Genomic DNA, 14,633 nt, shown 5'->3' with positions numbered 1-14,633 from the left:
CCTCTCCACCATCCACAGTGCTCCCCTAGAAAGGTAAGTAAGCACCATGCTCCTATGGCATCTCTGTCTTGGCATAGCCCCTCAGAGCAGCCTGTTTTCTCCCAGATTTATTCCCATCAACTATTTAAACCAAAATTTCATTTGATCTGAAATTATATTTTAATGCTATCACCACTAAAGTCCTACCCGAGGAGATAATATCTAACATCGTACCAGACTTTTCCATTGTAAAAGCACTTTCAAGTCCATTATCTTATCATTTCGTCTCTATTTGGCCTCAGTCACTGTGGAGGTAAGTGCCATGACTTAAATATTACATGGAATCTGTAGCTCTCAGCACAGTACCCCCACCACATGGTGGGTACTCAGTCAATATCTGTGGGTGAATGATGAATAAATGAAAGCATGAACACAACTATTAAGTGACAAGTCAATAATCATATCTTCTAAGGGACAGAACAGGGATTTCAGGTCACGTCTCAGATTCCAGTGGCCATGGCCTTATTACACTGTGCTTCTCACATGAACTTCCAGCCCTTTCACTGTGGAAGGGTGCAAACAGAGGTAGAGTGAACACAGTCTAATGATTTAAAGAGAGGGCCAAATATCGGATAAGTATTGGACTAAAAGCTTTTAACATGTTTTCCAATCTGCACTTTCAATGAGAAGTCTAAGAATACTCTGAGATTTTCTATAGGTATCTGTAAAATGGAATTTTTCCTCTACAGTGTGTTTTGTTTACCTATATGAAACTGTGTGAATGCAGATCATATAAATTCAGCATATCTGGGTGTTCCAAAGGGACAACCTAAATTGAGATGTCAAAGTCATAAATTCTACCAGCAAACACTTTCTTCCTCACTCTGCAATGATAGATGACAAGTTGTTTCTGTCTGTTAAATAATTCATCCTCTTCAGTGTTTACAAGTTACAAACATAAGAGGATTTACACTTTGATAATCACACTAAACTCGACATTTTGAAAGCCTAGACTCAGTTTTTATAAATGAATAGGCTTATTATTTCCTAGCTGCTGTTGTCACAGAAGGAATGTAATCATCATTCTCTCCTAGAAACGCATAATTTGGAGTCATACAATCTGTGTGCAGGTTTTATCTCAACTACGTATTGATTGTTAGACCTGGAGCATGGCATAAAGTTTCAGGTTTGTGATCTCTGAAGTAGTATGAATAATGAACATAACTGAGCAGTGAGGATAAAATGAGATAAGATGGTGGCTTTCAAACTCTCATTTTATCAAGATTCAAGGGTGAGGAGAGGCCAAGCCGGAGAAGCCACAGACTCCACCCATCCTCCACTGCTCAGACCAGAGAAAGCCAGATTTTAACTTTGCTGATCTCAGCTGTGAGCCCTCAAATTCCCAGTTCAATTATTTGCTGACCACATCAGTAGTTGTTTCCATTAGGAACACTCCCTCACAATTGTCCAACACTGTAGAGATATGAATCTCATTTCTAAACCTTACATGATACCAGAAAATTATCTTTCCCACTTGGATGCTGAAAGACTGAGTCCCTAAAAGATTAAGTGACTTGCCATGGTTTCCAAGATGAGGCAGCGTTCGCTCCCAACCAGGGAGGTGTGCTCTTCCTGTAGCTCCGGGCAGCCTTCACGGTCCTGTTTTCTCTAATACTCAAGATACCATCTTTAATTTGAAAACTGTTTGCCTTTTCAGATGACCTATGTTCTCACAATAAACAAGCCAGATTCTCATTTTTCTTCAAAGAATGAAATTTCAGGCTTATCTTAAGGAGAAGGTGAAAGCATCAATTCAAAATCTGATATGACTTATAGCATAGCCTATGTTTCTGTTTCTAAGGCCACAAAGAACACATTGTCTCCAGAATATGGAGATAGTCATCCCAGCCCCAGCAGAGCACACGAGGAGGGACATCTGTCCCTCGATGGGAACAATAAATGTACTAGCAACAAGTATCACCTGATTTTCTTATTGACACTAACATTTTTCTCATTTAAGAGGAGAAACTATATGGATTTTTTTTAAGTTAATATATTCTGTCCTTCTCATCCATATCCCAAATGCCTTTCCATGGGTATACTGAGACATTTTCTCTACTTACCGAATTCCTTAATTCATCCAATTTATTAAACAAGTACCTATCCTATGCTGGACAAGGGGCTAGGCACCGTGAATACCAAATTTATAAAAGTCAGTTCCTGCCATCAAGGCATTTGCAATATGGCTAGAAAGAAGTAACTTGTATAAATAAAAAACAGAATGAGAGAAGTATGTGAGAGAGAGGTACAAAGAATTATAGGAATCAGCAAGTAAAGACTACTTTGACCGAGGTAATCAGCAGCAGTTTCTGGGGTGAGACAGTCTGGTGCTGCAAGTTCATGAGTACATGGACCCTCACTTGGTAAAAATGAGGGTGGGGGAGGGGGTTATTCATGTTGGAAAGAACGATAAGGCCAAGGAGACAGTCTTAAAAGGAGCGAAATATCCTTTTAGAAGTTAGGGAGTCTAGATTTCATTTTAGCTCCAACATTTTCATCAGCTATATCACCCAAGCTGTATGATCTTGGACAAGTTATTTGATTTTCCTTTACCTTAATTCAATTAATCATTTTTAAAATAGAAAGTAGAATAGATGTCATCATAAAAATATGGATCTTCAAACATCATTTTGCTTGAGTTTTGGGGTCTATTTTTAAAGGTCCCTGAGGTGCCTGGGTGGCGCAGTCGGTTAAGCATCCGACTTCAGCCAGGTCACGATCTCGCGGTCCGTGAGTTCGAGCCCCGCGTCAGGCTCTGGGCTGATGGCTCAGAGCCTGGAGCCTGTTTCCGATTCTGTGTCTCCCTCTCTCTCTGCCCCTCCCCCGTTCATGCTCTGTCTCTCTCTGTCCCAAAAATAAATAAACGTTGAAAAAAAAAAAAAGAAAAAAAAATAAATAAATAAAGGTCCCTGATAATACTTATTGTTAACTTAGACACATTCATTGGCATAACTTATAGAGTTCAAAAAATTGGGCCAATATGAGTGAAGTGAGAGATAAATAAAAGAAGAAAAACATTTATTTATTTAATTAATTAAAATTTAGTTGGCTAACATACAGTGCAATATTGGTTCCAGGAGTAGAATTCAATGATTCATCACTTACATACAACATCCAGTGCTCATCACAAGGGTCCTCCTTAATGCCCATCACCCATCTAGCCCATCTCCCATCTACTTCCCTCCATTAACCCTCAGTTTGTTCTCTATTGTTAAGAGCCTCTTTATCCCCCACTTCCCATGTATTCATTTATTTTGTTTCTTAAATTCCACATATGAGTGAAATCACATGGTATTTGTCTTTCTGATTGACTTATTTCACTTAGCATAATACATTATAGCTCCACCCATGCCATTGCAAAGGGCAAGATTTCATTCTTTTTAATGGTTGAGTAATATTCCATTGTGTATATATACCATGTCTTCTTTATCCATTCATCAGTTCATGGACATTTGGGCTCTCTCCATATTCGACTATTGTTAATAATGCTTCTATAAACATTGGGGTGCACATACCACTGCAAATCTGTATTTTTGTATCCTTTGGGTAAATACCTAATAGAGCAATTGCTGGATCATAGGGTAGTTCTATTTTTAGTTTTAGAGAAACCTCCATACTTTTCTCCAGGGTGGCTGCACTAGTTTTCATTCCCACCAGCAGTGCAAAAGTGTTCTCCTTTCTCTGCAGCCTCAGCAACACCCGTTGTTCCTTGTATTGTTAATTTTAGCCACTCTGAAAGGTGTGAGGTAGTATCTCAGTGTGGTTATGATTTCTATTTCCCTGATGATGAGGGATGTTGAGCATCTTTTCAGTGTCTATTAGCCATCTGGATGTCTTTGCAAAAGTGTCTACTCATCTCTTCTGCCCATTTCTTACTTGGGTTGTTTTTTGGGTGTTGAGTTTGATACATTCTTTATAGATTTTGGATACTAATCCTTTATCAGACATGTTGTTTGCAAATATCTTCTCCCATTCCCTAGGCTGCTTTTGTGGATTGTTTCCTTTGCTGCACAGAACCTTTTTATCTTGATGAAGTCCCAATAGTTCATGTTTGCTTTTGTTTCCCTTGCCTTCCGCAACATGTTTAGTAAGTATAGTAAGTAAGAAGTTGCTCCAGCCAAGGTCAAAGAGGTTGCTGCCTGTGTTGTCTTCTAGGATCTTGATGATTTCCTGCTTCACATTTAGGTATTCCATTCATTTTGAATTTATTTTTGTATATGGTCCAGTTTCATTCTTATGCATGTTGCCATCTAATTTTCCCAACACTATATATTGAAGATACTGTCTTTAGAGACAGGAAGGGAGATGGCGGCATAAGAGGACTCTGGTCTCACCTCGTCCTGCTGATTGCTTAGATTCCACCCACATTGGCCTAAATAACACAGAAAAATGCCAGAAGACTAGCAGAATGAACTCTCCAGAGCGAAGGGTAGACAAGAGGCCCACGGAAGAGGGTAGGAAGGGAGGAGAGGTGGTGCATGCTATATAGACTGGTGGGAGGGAGCTGGAGCAGTGGAGGGGCAGTCCTCTGGGTAAGGCAGGGCCCCCAAAGCCTGGCTTGCGAAAGCAGAGAGGCCAGATTGCATGAGTTCTGACAGCCAGCAGGACTTAACATCTGGAATGTTAAAAGTCAACAGCTCTAGGGGCGCCTGGGTGGCGCAGTCGGTTAAGCGTCCGACTTCAGCCAGGTCACGATCTCGCGGTCCGTGAGTTCGAGCCCCGCGTCGGGCTCTGGGCTGATGGCTCAGAGCCTGGAGCCTGTTTCTGATTCTGTGTCTCCCTCTCTCTCTGCCCCTCCCCCGTTCATGCTCGGTCTCTCTCTGTCCCAAAAATAAATAAACGTTGAAAAAAAAATTAAAAAAAAAAAAAGTCAACAGCTCTATTCTCGGAGAGTGGGGAGGGCAAGAGGACGCCAGGAAGGAGAGCTGTTGACTCCAGGAAGAAAAGAGCTCAGCGGGGAACAAAGGCACTGGAAAGCACCATCTCCCTCTCCCATTCCCCAGCCGAAACCCCAAAGGGAACCATTTCACTGAACTTGCTCGCACTGCGCAAACACACAACGCTGTGCTTCTGTGGATCCATCCCTCCAACGGGTCTGCCTCCTTCCCGGTGCTGCAGGGCCCCTCCTCAGTCGACCACTGAGGGCAAAGTGAGCTAAGCCTGCCCCTCCCACCCCTGTGTACCTTGCAGATCCACCCTGTCTAATACACACTTGGCCAGATCCTATCGAAGCAGCACCACACACCTGGCAGTGTGCAAGCAGCCCAGACAGGGGCCACACCACTCCACAGTGAGTTTTGCCCCTGGGAGAGGGGAAGATAAGGTACGCACCAGTCTTACTGTGGCCCCAGCAATGGGCTAGGGACAGACATCAGGTCTGACCGCGGCCCCACCCACCAACACAAGTTTCTCCAGACAGCATAGGGGAAGTGCCCTGCAGTTTGGAGCTACTACAGGGACTACCCAAAATGACAAAACGGAAGAATTCTCCTCAAAAGAAACTCCAGGAAGTAGTGACAGCTAACAAATTGATCAAAACCGATTTAAGCAATATAACGGAACAAGAATTTAGAATAATAGTCATAAAATTAATCACTGGGCTTGAAAAAAAGCATACAGGACAGCAGAGAATCTATTGCTACAGAGACCAAAGGACTAAGAAATAGTCATGAGGAACTAAAAAAAAAATGCTATAAATGAGATGCAAAATAAAATGGAGGCAGCCATAGCACGAATTGAAGAGGCAGATGAGAGAATAGGTGAATTCGAAGATAAAATTATGGAAAAAGAGGAATCTGAGAAAAAGAGAGAGAAAAAAAATCCAGGAGCATGAGGGGAAAATTAGAGAACTAAGTGATGCAATCAGACGGAACAATATCCATATCATAGGAATTCCAGAAGAAGAGAGAGAAAGGGGCTGAAGGTGTACTTGAACAAATCATAGCTGAGAACTTCCCTGATCTGGGGAAGGAAACAGGCATTGAAATTCAAGAGGCACAGAGAACTCCCTTCAGACGTAACTTGAATTGATCTTCTGCATGACATATCATTGTGAAACTGACAAAATACAAGGATAAAGAAAAAATTCTGAAAGCAGCTAGGGATAAACAGGCTCTAAAGTATAAAGGGAGACCCATAAGACTAGTGCAAGACCTATCTACTGAAACTTGGCAGGCCAGAAAGGAATGGCAGAAAAACTTCAATGTGATGAACAGTAAAAATATGCAGCCAAGAATCCTTTATCCAGAAAGTCTGTCATTCAGAATAGGAGAGATAAACGTTTTCCAAGCAAACGAAAAATGAAGGAATTCATCACCACTAAACCAGCCCTACAAGAGATCATAAGGGGGACTCTGTGAGTGAAATGTTGCAAGGACCACAAAGAACCAGAGACATCACTACAAGCGTGAAACCTACAGATATCACAATGACTCTAAACCCATATCTTTCCATAATAACACTGAATGTAAATGGACTAAACGCTCCAACCAAAAGACATAGTGTAACATAATGGATATAAAAAAAAACAAGACCCATCTATTTGCTATCGACAGGAGACTCATTTTAGACCTGAGGACACCTTCAGATTGAAAGTGAGGGAATGGAGAACTGTCTATCATGCTTCTGGAAGTCAAAAGAAAGCTGGAGTAGCCATACTTATATCAGACAAACTACACTTTAAATTAAAGGCTGTAACAAGAGATGAAGAAGGGTATTATATAATGATTATAGGGTCTATCCATCAGGAAGAGCTAACAATTATAAATGTCTATGCACTGAATACGGAAGCCCACAAATATATAAAACAATTAAACGCAAACATAAGCAACCTTACTGATAAGAATGTGGTAATTGCAGGGGACTTTAATACTCCACTTACAACAATGGATAGATAATCTAGACACAGGATCAATAAAGAAAAAAGACCCCTGAATGATACATTGGATCAGATGGACTTGACAGATATATTTAGAACTCTGCATCCCAAAGCAACAGAATATACTTTCTTCTCGAGTGCACATGGAACATTCTCCAAGATAGATCACATACTGGGTCACAAAACAGCCCTTCATAAGTATAAAAGAACTGAGATCATATCATGCACACTTTCAGACCACAATGCTATGAAACTTGAAATCATCCACAGGAAAAAGTCTGGAAAACCTCCAAAAGCATGGAGGTTAAAGAAAACCCTACTAAAGAATGAATGGGTCAACCAGGCAATTAGAGAACAAATTAAAAAATATATGGAAACAAATAAAAATGAAAATACAACAATCCAAATGCTTTGGGATGCAGTGAAGACAGTCCTGAGAGGAAAATACACTGCAATCCAGGACTATCTCAAGAACAAGAAAAAATCCCATGGGAATGCAAGCTGGTGCAGCCACTCTGGAAAACAGTATGGAGGTTCCTCAAAAAACTAAAAATGGAACTACCCTATGACCGAGCAATTGCACTACTAGGCATTTATCCATGGGATACAGGTGTGCTGTTTCAAAGGGACATATGCACCCCCATGTTTATAGCAGAACTATCAACAATAGCCAAAGTATGGAAAGAGCCCAAATGTCCCTGTATGGATGAATGGATAAAGAAGATGTGGTATATATATACAATGGAGTATTACTTGGCTATCAAAAAGAATGAAATCTTGCCATTTGCAACTACATGGATGGAACTGGAGGGTATTACGCTAAGTGAAATTAGTCAGTCAGAGAAAGACAAAAATCATATGGCTTCACTCATATGAGGACTTTAAGAGACAAAACAGATGAACATAAGGGAAGGGAAACAAAAATAATATGAAAACGGGGGGAGGGGGACAAAACAGAAGAGACTCATAAATATGGAGAACAAGCTGAGGGTTACTGGAGGGGTTGGGGGAGGGGATATGGGCTAAATGGGTAAGTGGCACTAAAGAATCTACTCCTGAAATCATTGTTGCACTATATGCTAATTTGGATGTAAATTTTAAAAATAAAAAATAAAATTAAAAAAAGAAACAAAAAATCCCAAATACAAAATCTAACAGCACACCTAAAGGAAATAGAAGCAGAACAGCAAAGGCACCCCAAACCCAGCAGAAGAAGAGAAATAATAAAGATCATAGCAGAAAGAAACAATATAGAATCTAAAAAACTGTAGAGGAGATCAATGAAACCAAGAGTTGATTTTTTGGAAAAATAAACAAAATTGATAAACCTCTAGCCAAGCTTCTCAAAAAGTAAAGGGAGAGGACACACATAGATAAAATCATGAATGAAAATGGAATTATTAAAACCAATCCCTCAGAAATAAAGCAATTATCAGGGAATACTATGAAAAATTATATGCCAACAAACTGGACAACTTGGAAGAAATGGACAAATTCCTAAGCACCCACACAGGGTGCAAATTCCTAAGCACCCACTCCAAAACTCAAACAGGAAGAAATAGAAAACTTGAACAGACCCATAACCAGCAAAGAAATTGAATCAGTTATCAAAAATCTCCCAACAAATAAGAGTCCAGGACCAGATGGCTTCCCTGGGGAATTCTACCAGACATTTAAAGCAGAGATAATACCTATCCTTCTCAAGCTGTTCCAAAAAGTAGAAAGGGAAGGAAAACTTCCAGACTCATTCTATTAAGCCAGCATTACTTTGATTCCCAAACCAGACAGAGACCCAGCAAAAAAAGAGAACTACAGGCCAATATCCCTGATGAATATGGATGCAAAAATTCTCAACAAGATACTAGCAAATAGAATTCAATAGCATATAAAAAGAATTATTCACCATGATCAAGTGGGATTCATTCCTGGGCGCAGGGCTGCTTCAACATTCGCAAATCAATCAATGTCATACATCACATTGATAAAAGATAAGAACCATATGATCCTGTCAATCTGCAGAAAAAGCATTTGACAAAATTCAACATCCTTTTTAATAAAAACCCTCAAGAAAGTTGGCATAGAAGGAACATACTTAAACATCATAAAAGCCAATTATGAAAAGTCCACAGCTAATATCATCCTCAATGGGGAAAAACTGAGAGCTTTTCCCCTGAGATCAGGAACATGACAAGGATGTCCACTCTCACCACTGTTTTTTAACATAGTGTTGGAAGTGTTAGCTTCAGCAATCAGACAACAAAAGGAAATCAAAGGCATCAAAATTGGCAAAGATGAAGTCAAGCTTTCACTTTTTGCAGATGACATATTATATATGGAAAACCTGATAGACTCCACCAAAAGTCTGCTAGTACTGATACACAAATTCAGCAAAGTCGCAGGATAAAAAATTAATGTACAGAAATCAGTTGCATTCTTATATATTAATAATAAATCAACAGAAAGACAAATACAGAAACTGATCCCGTTCACAATTGCACCAAAAATCATAAAATACCTAGGAATAAACAAAACCAAAAATGTAAAAGATCTGTATGCTAAAAACTATAGACAGCTTATGAAGGAAATTGAAGAAGATACGAAGAAATGGAAAACATTCCTTACTCATGTATTGGGAGAATAAATATTGTTAAAATGTCAATACTACCCAAAGTGATCTACATATTCAATGCAATCCCAATCAAAATTGCACCAGCATTATTCTCAAAGCTAGAACAAGCAATCCTAAAATTTGTATTGAACCACAAAAGACCCCAAAAGCCAAAATAATATTGAAGAAGAAAACCAAAGTGGGAGGCATCACAATCCCAGACTTTAGCCTCCACTACAAAGCTGTAATCATCAAGACAGCATGGTATTGGCACAAAAACAGGCACATAGACAAATGGAATAGAATAGAGGCCCCAGAATTGGGACCACAAATGTATGGCCAACTAATCTTTGACAAAGCAGGAAAGAACATCCAATGGAAAAAAGACAGTCTCTTGAACAAATGGTGCTGGGAGAACTGGACAGCAACATGCAGAAGAATACAACTGGACCACCTTCTTACACCATTCACAAAAAATATACTCAAAATGGATGAAGGACCTGAATGTGAGACAGGAAACCATCAAAACCCCAGAGGAGAAAGCAGGAAAAAAACTCTCTGACCTCAGCTGCAGCAATTGCTTACTCACCACATCTCCAAAGGCAAGGGAATTAAAAGCAAAAATGAACTACTGGGACCTCATCAAGATAAAAAGCTTTTGCACTGCAAAGGAAACAATCAACAAAACTAAAAGGCAACCAACGAAAAGGGAAAAGATATTTGCAAATGACATATCGGACAAAGGGCTAGCATCCAAAATCTATAAAGAACTCACCAAACTCCCCACTTGAAAAACAAATAATCCAGTGAAGAAATGGGCAGAAGACATGAATAGATGTTTCTCTAAAGAAAACATCCAGATGGTCAACAGGCACATGAAAAGATGCTCAATGTCGGTCCTTATCAGGGAAAAACAAATCAAAACCACATTGCTATACCACCTCATGCCAGTCAGAGTGGTAAAATGAACAAATCAGGAGACTATAGATGCTGGAGAGGATGTGGAGAAAGGGGAACCCTCTTGCACTGGTGGTAGGAATGCAAACTGGTGCAGCTGCTCTGGAAAACAGTGTGGAGGTTCCTCAAAAAATGAAAAATAGATCTACCCTATGACCCAGCAATAGCACTGCTAGGAATTTACCAAGGAATACAGGAGTGCTGATGCATAGGGGCACTTGTACCCCAATGCTTATAGCAGCACTTTCAACAATAGCCAAATTATGGAAAGAACATAAACACCCATCAACTGATGAATTGATAAAGAAGTTGTGGTTTATAGATACAATGGAATACTATGTGGCAATGAGAAAGAATGAAATCTGGCCATTTGTAGCAACGTGGATGGAACTGAAGAGTGTTATGCTAAGTGAAATAAGTCATACAGAGAAAGAGAGATACCATATGTTTTCACTCTTATGTGGATCCCGAGAAACTTAACAGAAGGCCATGGGCGAGGGGAAGGGGAAATACAAAGTTACAGAGAGGGAGGGAGCCAAACCAAAAGAGACTCTTAAAAAACTGAGAATAAACTGAGGGTTGATGGGGGGTAGGAGGGAGGGGAAAGCGGGTGATGGGCATTGAGGAGGTCATCTGTTGGGATGAGCACTGGGTGTTGTATGGAAACCCAATCTGACAATAAATTTCATATTTTAAAAAATGGAGATACTGTCTTTTTTCCATTGGATATTCTTTCCTTCTTTGTCAAAGATGAATTGACTATATAGTTCTGAGTCCCTTTCTGGGTTTTCTATTCTGTTCCATTGATCTATGTATCTGTTTTTGTGCCAGTACCATACGGTCTTGATAACTTCAGCTTTGTAATATATCTTGAAATGCAGCATCATGACGTCTCCAGCTTCGTGTGTGTGTGTGTGTGTGTGTGTGTGTGTGTGTGTGTGTGTGTGTTTTCACAATTGCTTTGGCTATTCAGGGTCATCTGTGGTTCCAAACAAATTTTAGGATTGTTCGTTCTAGCTCTGTGAAGAATGCTGGTGGTATTTTGATAGGGATTACATCAAATGTACATAGACGTTTTAACAATGTTTGTTTTTCCAATCCATGAGCATGGAATACTTTTCCAATTCTTTGTGTCCTCTTCAAAGTCTGTAATTTAAAGACTATTTAAAAATTGGTGTTCCACACTGAAGCCAACTGTTATAAATGGCTACGGAAAAGATTACACTAGTTCCCATGAAAATAATGAATTAAATGAAAGTTCAAAACCTCAAAGGGAAGAGAATGAAGTTTTCCTATCTCTTTTAATATATGTGATACATGTTCCTATATTAGGAGGAAGTAATACTTGCAGTTCCACAGTGCAAATTAAATGATAAAAATTAGTATTAAAATAAAAGAAAAGTTCTTTTGTGGAAATTGACAGGCTGGTTTTAAGGCATATATGAATATTCAAACAGTCAAGAATAGCCAAGATGGTTTGAAGAACAATGTCTGAGAATTTACTCTATAGGATATCGAGATTTGTTATAAATCTACAAAAATTAATACATTTTTTGATGTAAAGATGAACAAATACACCACTGGTATATTTCAGAATGAGCTCTGAAATCTCTTTTCCTGTCTCCACACTCTCTCACCAACCACCAGAGATATGGTTGTATAGTACAATAATTAGAACACAGCTCTGAAATAAGATTCCCAGGATTAGACTACCAGAGAGAACCAGAATGTTCTCACAGCCTTATCTAAGGCTTGTCTGTGACCCAGCAATGTTCTTAGAATGTGACACTAACTCTACGTCACACTCTCAAAGACACTCTTCAAATTAGAATAGAATTTTTCTTATATAATGTAAAACAATACAATATGAAACCTCTTACTTTGATGTAGACGATATGACCCATACAGTAAGGGGATGTGTTGCAAGAGAGGAATCAAAATATCATCATATAGCTAATCAAAGACTCAGTCAGTTTTAGCATCCAGGTTTTAATTATTAAATAGGTAGGATTTTCTTCCTTCCTTCCTCCCTTCCTTCCTTCCTTCCTTTTTTCCTCCTGTCCTTCCTTCCTTCCTTCCTTCCTTCCTTCCTTCCTTCCTTCCTTCCCACTCTTTCTGCTCTCTCTCTATAATACAGTAAAACTGTCAGAATGCTCACTTTTTATCTTGGTAAGATAATCTCTTGGTGTTCACAAGGTCATCTCAAGTCTTCCCTATGGGCACCATCAGCTCTCCTCCCTGCATAGACTTATATAGCAGAAACACTCCATTTTAAGACAAACGACTAGTTCTAATATCTTCATCCAGAACAGGTTTAATGAAGCAAAAATGGACTTCTGGAATATCTTGGGAACCAATTGTGGCTGAAAATTTTAAAAGAAAATATAAATGATCTACTAAAAATTTTAAAGAAAAGGAATAAAAACTTGCTATTCCTTCAAGTGACAAGAAGGGAAATTTGTTCCACCACAATGATTTAATTCAGTTGTAGCATCTGGTTTCTTCTGAAATGCATAAATAAACTTCAGAGTAAGAATAGAAGGAGGATGTGGAATTTGGAGAAGTTGTCTATCAGAGTGGTGCCAACACCTTTGAAAACCTGCTATTGCAACAGCACTGTGTCCACATTACAAGTCAAATATAAGCAACCGGCAATGGTGATAGAAGGGACTGGTGTCAAGCACAAATGGATCTGTATTATGTCCTCATTATTCCACGGTATGTGCTCTACATCCTGGACACCAACAAATACTCACTGTTCTCCACATGTGCCTCAGACCATTTGCTCCATATGCTTCTTCTGTCTGAAATCCTCAATATTTTTCTTTTACATTCATATAAACCCAGGCCCAGGCCCAGGTAACTACTCCATTTATTTAATCAAAAAACATTTTTTTTTAACATTTATTCACCTTTGAGAGACAGACAGTGAACAGGGGAGGGACAGGGAGAGAGGGAGACATAGAATCAGAAGCAGGCTCCAGGCTCTAAGCTATCAGCACAGAGCCCAATACGGGGCTTGAACCCACGAACCACAAGACCACGACCTGAGCTGAAGTCAGAAACTTAACCAACTGAGCCACCCACGTGCCCCATTTAATTTTAAAATAATTAACCTATTCACGTAGATCAAAGCTTAACAGTCTTCCTCCATTTTTGTTCCCCGGGCACCACTTATCTCCACAGAAGCAACCAAGAGAATTATTCCCCTGTGTGTTCTTCAATCAAGAGGGATATTTTGTAAATACATGTGTATGTTCCCATATTTTACACACACATGTCATATTAATTGTTTGTTACCATGATCAGGTTATTAAAGCTTCCACAGCAGTGTTCTCATTTATAAAATGGGAGAAAATTTATACTACTGGAATCCTAGAGTTATTTTGAGGATTAAATAAGTAAAAGTGTCTGTGTGTGTGTGTGTGTGTGTGTGTGTGTTATTTAGAATAGTATCCAGCACAAAGCAAGCTCTATACAAGGATTAAATATTACCATATTCATCTTCATCATCTTAATCATAATTTTATATCTCTATGAAAAAAATAGGATTTAACTATTGCATCTGCTGGCTCTATAATAATCAATATATTTTTGTACATCATTTATTTGAAGATTTCTTCTCCCAGGGGATTTAAGGTCTTTACTACTTTTCTCTATTGCAATGGATAACCTCAAATTTTTGTGCACTTGTCAAAGTACCTCCTTAGCAGGAAATCTTAGCAGCAGGGTCAATGGCAATGTTTTAATGGCCTTTAAATAGAAATTTATGGGCAAAAACACAACATGAGTAGATGCAAAAACTTCCTTTCCAACTTCAAACCACCAGAAATAGATTTTTTTAATTGCTCACATTTTAAAAAAAGGGAATTTTCTAGGTCAAAGGAATGAAAAAGACACACTTAGATGTAATGGTCACTACTCCTTGAACCTATGGAGCTCACTGAAGGACTGGAATCTGAAGCACACCTTAAATATTAGAGTTTTAATTGCCACATGGAACCTAGAATTAGGTCAGAGAGCCCACATGTTATAGGAATCCAGCAGTGGACATCATCTGAACTGAAAAATACCTGCCCATTTCCCTAGATCACAGAAAAGAAAAAAGTTGCTTATTCCAGGCTGTGACTGGAAAGAGAATCAACTACCAGA

Source organism: Lynx rufus, unplaced genomic scaffold, assembly GCF_022079265.1.
Source record: "Lynx rufus isolate CCGP_SWC_20201006 ecotype Redwood Valley unplaced genomic scaffold, mLynRuf1.p SCAF_8, whole genome shotgun sequence".
NCBI classification, from domain to species: domain Eukaryota; kingdom Metazoa; phylum Chordata; class Mammalia; order Carnivora; family Felidae; genus Lynx; species Lynx rufus.
This window is presented reverse-complemented; position numbering follows the sequence as displayed.